Raw genomic sequence first — 6000 nt, forward strand, 5'->3', positions numbered from 1 at the left:
AATGAGTATTTTAAAAGGGAGTAATCCTTAGTTCCATGTGGACGCCGTTTCGAGATATCGCCATAAAGGTGGAGCAGGGGTGACCCTAGAATTTGTTTGTATAATATGGGTATCAAAAGAAATGTGTTAATGAGTATTTTAAAAGGGAGTAATCCTTAGTTCCATAGGTGGACGCCGTTTCGAGATATCGCCATAAAGGTGGAGCAGGGGTGACCCTAGAATTTGTTTGTATAATATGGGTATCAAAAGAAAGGTGTTAATGAGTATTTTAAAAGGGAGTAATCCTTAGTTCCATAGGTGGACGCCGTTTCGAGATATCGCCATAAAGGTGGAGCAGGGGTGACCCTAGAATTTGTTTGTATAATATGGGTATCAAAAGAAAGGTGTTAATGAGTATTTTAAAAGGGAGTAATCCTTAGTTCCATAGGTGGACGCCGTTTCGAGATATCGCCATAAAGGTGGAGCAGGGGTGACCCTAGAATTTGTTTGTATAATATGGGTATCAAAAGAAAGGTGTTAATGAGTATTTTAAAAGGGAGTAATCCTTAGTTCCATAGGTGGACGCCGTTTTGAGATATCGCCATAAAGGTGGAGCAGGGGTGACCCTAGAATTTGTTTGTATAATATGGGTATCAAAAGAAAGGTGTTAAGGAGTATTTTAAAAGGGAGTAATCCTTAGTTCCATAGGTGGACGCCGTTTCGAGATATCGCCATAAAGGTGGAGCAGGGGTGACCCTAGAATTTGTTTGTATAATATGGGTATCAAAAGAAAGGTGTTAAGGAGTATTTTAAAAGGGAGTAATCCTTAGTTCCATAGGTGGACGCCGTTTCGAGATATCGCCATAAAGGTGGAGCAGGGGTGACCCTAGAATTTGTTTGTATAATATGGGTATCAAAAGAAAGGTGTTAATGAGTATTTTAAAAGGGAGTAATCCTTAGTTCCATAGGTGGACGCCGTTTCGAGATATCGCCATAAAGGTGGAGCAGGGGTGACCCTAGAATTTGTTTGTATAATATGGGTATCAAAAGAAAGGTGTTAATGAGTATTTTAAAAGGGAGTAATCCTTAGTTCCATAGGTGGACGCCGTTTCGAGATATCGCCATAAAGGTGGAGCAGGGGTGACCCTAGAATTTGTTTGTATAATATGGGTATCAAAAGAAAGGTGTTAAGGAGTATTTTAAAAGGGAGTAATCCTTAGTTCCATAGGTGGACGCCGTTTCGAGATATCGCCATAAAGGTGGAGCAGGGGTGACCCTAGAATTTGTTTGTATAATATGGGTATCAAAAGAAAGGTGTTAATGAGTATTTTAAAAGGGAGTAATCCTTAGTTCCATAGGTGGACGCCGTTTCGAGATATCGCCATAAAGGTGGAGCAGGGGTGACCCTAGAATTTGTTTGTATAATATGGGTATCAAAAGAAAGGTGTTAATGAGTATTTTAAAAGGGAGTAATCCTTAGTTCCATAGGTGGACGCCGTTTCGAGATATCGCCATAAAGGTGGAGCAGGGGTGACCCTAGAATTTGTTTGTATAATATGGGTATCAAAAGAAAGGTGTTAATGAGTATTTTAAAAGGGAGTAATCCTTAGTTCCATGTGGACGCCGTTTCGAGATATCGCCATAAAGGTGGAGCAGGGGTGACCCTAGAATTTGTTTGTATAATATGGGTATCAAAAGAAAGGTGTTAATGAGTATTTTAAAAGGGAGTAATCCTTAGTTCCATGTGGACGCCGTTTCGAGATATCGCCATAAAGGTGGAGCAGGGGTGACCCTAGAATTTGTTTGTATAATATGGGTATCAAAAGAAAGGTGTTAATGAGTATTTTAAAAGGGAGTAATCCTTAGTTCCATGTGGACGCCTTTTCGAGATATCGCCATAAAGGTGGAGCAGGGGTGACCCTACAATTTGTTTGTATAATATGGGTATCAAAAGAAAGGTGTTAATGAGTATTTTAAAAGGGAGTAATCCTTAGTTCCATGTGGACGCCGTTTCGAGATATCGCCATAAAGGTGGAGCAGGGGTGACCCTAGAATTTGTTTGTATAATATGGGTATCAAAAGAAAGGTGTTAATGAGTATTTTAAAAGGGAGTAATCCTTAGTTCCATAGGTGAACGCCGTTTTGAGATATCGCCATAAAGGTGGAGCAGGGGTGACCCTACAATTTGTTTGTATAATATGGGTATCAAAAGAAAGGTGTTAATGAGTATTTTAAAAGGGAGTAATCCTTAGTTCCATAGGTGGACGCCGTTTCGAGATATCGCCATAAAGGTGGAGCAGGGGTGACCCTAGAATTTGTTTGTATAATATGGGTATCAAAAGAAAGGTGTTAATGAGTATTTTAAAAGGGAGTAATCCTTAGTTCCATAGGTGGACGCCGTTTTGAGATATCGCCATAAAGGTGGAGCAGGGGTGACCCTAGAATTTGTTTGTATAATATGGGTATCAAAAGAAAGGTGTTAATGAGTATTTTAAAAGGGAGTAATCCTTAGTTCCATAGGTGGACGCCGTTTCGAGATATCGCCATAAAGGTGGAGCAGGGGTGACCCTAGAATTTGTTTGTATAATATGGGTATCAAAAGAAAGGTGTTAATGAGTATTTTAAAAGGGAGTAATCCTTAGTTCCATAGGTGGACGCCGTTTCGATATATCGCCATAAAGGTGGAGCAGGGGTGACCCTAGAAGTTGTTTGTATAATATGGGTATCAAAAGAAAGGTGTTAATGAGTATTTTAAAAGGGAGTAATCCTTAGTTCCATAGGTGGACGCCGTTTTGAGATATCGCCATAAAGGTGGAGCAGGGGTGACCCTAGAATTTGTTTGTATAATATGGGTATCAAAAGAAAGGTGTTAATGAGTATTTTAAAAGGGAGTAATCCTTAGTTCCATAGGTGGACGCCGTTTCGAGATATCGCCATAAAGGTGGACCACGGGTGACTCTAGAATGAGTTTGTACGATATGGGTATCAAATTAAAGGTATTAATGAGAGTTTTAAAAGGGAGTGGTGGTAGTTTTATATGTGAAGGCGTTTTCCAGATATCGACCAAAATGTGGACCAGGGTGACCCAGAACATCATCTGTTGGATACCGCTAATTTATTTATATATGTAATACCTGCCAAGATTTTAAGTGTTTTTTATTTCGCCCTGCAGAACTTTTTCATTTTCTTCTGCTTAATATCGTAGGTGTCACACCTAATTTATAAAGTTTTTTCTAAAGTTATATTTCGCGTCAATAAAACAATCCAATTACCTTACCATGTTTCATCCCTTTTTTCGTATTTGGTATAGAATTATGGCATTTTTTTTAATTTTTCGTAATTTTCGATATCGAAAAAGTGGGCGTGGTCATAGTCGGATTTCGTTCATTTTTCATACCAAGATAAAGTGGGTTCAAGTAACCACGTGAACTAAGTTCATTAAAGATATATCGATTTTTGCTCAAGTTATCGTGTTAACGGCCATGCGGAAGGACAGACGGACGACTGTGTATAAAAACTGGGCGTGGCATCAACCGATTTCGCCCATTTTCACAGAAAACAGTTAACGTCATAAAATCTATGCCCCTACTAAATTTCAAATTGATTGGTTAATTTTTGTTCGACTTATGGCGTTAAAAGTAACCTAGACAAATTAAATGAAAAAGGGCGGAGCCACGCCCATTTTGAAATTTTCTTTTATTTTTGTATTTTGTTGCACCATATCATTACTGGAGTTGAATGTTGACATAATTTACTTATATAGTGTAAAGATATTAAATTTTTTGTTAAAATTTTACTTAAAAAAAAATTTTTTTTAAAAGTGGGCGTGGTCGTTCTCCGATTTTGCTAATTTTTATTAAGCGTGCATATGTTAATAGGAGTAACGTTCCTGCCAAATTTCATCATGATATCTTCAACGACTGCCAAATTACAGCTTGCAAATTTTTAAATTACCTTCTTTTAAAAGTGGGCGGTGCCACGCCCGTTGTCCAAAATTTTAATAATTTTCTATTCTGCGTCATAAGTTCAACTCATCTACCAAGTTTCGTCGCTTTATCTGTCTTTTTAATGAATTATCGCACTTTTTAGGTTTTTCGAAATTTTCGATATCGAAAAAGTGGGCGTGGCTATAGTCCGATATCGTTGATTTTAAATAGCGATCTGAGATGAGTGCTCAGGAACCTACATACCAAATTTTATCAAGATACCTCAAAATTTACTCAAGTTATCGTGTTAACGGACGGACGGACGGGCGGACGGACGGACATGGCTCAATCAAATTTTTTTTCGATCCTGATTATTTTGATATATGGAAGTCTATATCTATCTCGATTCCTTTATATATGTACAACCAACCGTTATCCAATCAAACTTAATATACTCTGTGAGCTCTGCTCAACTGAGTATAAAAACGGCAAAGAAGTGAGTAAAATAAAAAAGATTACAGCTGATTGAATCGAATTATTTAAGAAAAATTCGGAGCCCTATACGGAATTTAAATTACTAGGACTTATTACGCCGGAGTTAGGGTTAAATTTTCGGAGTATATTTTTTATTCCTTTTTGAAAAGCGGGCGAACAACTTACATTAAATTTATTTGGTGGCTTGGCAAACCCTTCGATTTTGTTTCTGCCAAGAAAAATACGGCTGGGCCCTATTTGAGTCCTTATTGAACCAAAAAGGGTCTAGTCTTCATATTTTCCCATATGGGTACAAAGGGGATTGATCCTATCGATCCACTTTGGGTATAAATGGATACAATTAGTGTCTTCATAGGACATGCTCAAGCAAAAAGGAACAGTTTAACTCATACAAAGAGATCAAAACTGGCTTTCGACGCATAGGTACCCCTTTGCGACTAATCCCGAATTCATCCTAGACTAATCGCATTTTTTGCATGGTTCATTGTTTTTAGGTTCATATGTATTTACGTATGTAGGTACTTGTAAATAACTGTGTTAATTCTAATAAAAAATCTGTAAAATGTTTGGCCATAAATCAATGATTTTGTTGTTAAAATGTATTCACCCTTTGCTTTTAAGACACATGCTACTGGAAAACTATAAAATATTGAGCACTTGAACAGCATGTTTTTGTCCATAAAATATCATACGTGGCCCTCCCATATACATATGAAGTATCCTAGAATACTCATTGAAAACGCGAATATTCATAGCAGAGCATATCAGAAGGACAATTTTGATTAATGCCCATAAAATTCGAAAATTTGTGTAGCATGGCATTGTACTTGTAATAGGCAAATGTGTAAGTGATCCCATGATTTTAGATAGGTATAAAATAGTTTTTGTTCAACCCTTATCTCCCAACCAATATCACTATCTATCGCCAAAATGTGCTCAACTATCTGTAAGCTATTTAAATATTACACTAAAAGTGAACAAAACCAAAATCCACTTTCGATTTCATCAATGTTCTGCTTCCTTTTTCTTCAACAGCCGATTGTCGGTCCTTGTAAATCGGCAATAAATCGCAAATTTAAATTTTCGCAACATAGACAATGCAATCGTTTGACGTCGAGCATTGTGGAAACCCACTAAGCAAACAAAAGGCTTGAGTAGCAGAGAAATTTTAGTTTGCTTTCGCACTACCAAAAAAAGCAAAAACAAAACAAGTAAGGAAGGCTAAGTTCGGGTGTAACGGAACATTACATACTCAGCTGCCAAATTACAGCTTCCAAAAATTTACAATGTCCATAATTTTACAAATTTTTTATTCTGCGTCTTAAGGTCAACCCACCTATCAAGTTTCATAGCATTATCCGTCTTTAATAATGAACTATCACACTTTTCGCGATAATCGCGGTTTTTCGAAATTTTCGATATCGAAAAAGTGGTCGTGGTTATATTCCAATTTCGTTCATTTTAAATATGTTCGTTTGCAAAGTGTCACTTTGTTAACGCTATCACTTGAATTGGTTAAATCGTGTAGCGATCACCACACTAGTCTGGTAGTTGTTGGAAGTTCTCAACGCCATAATTGTCGGCCCAACCCTGACATATC

This window comes from Eurosta solidaginis, chromosome 5 (assembly GCF_040869045.1).
Source record: "Eurosta solidaginis isolate ZX-2024a chromosome 5, ASM4086904v1, whole genome shotgun sequence".
In the NCBI taxonomy this organism is placed as follows: Eukaryota; Metazoa; Arthropoda; class Insecta; order Diptera; family Tephritidae; genus Eurosta; species Eurosta solidaginis.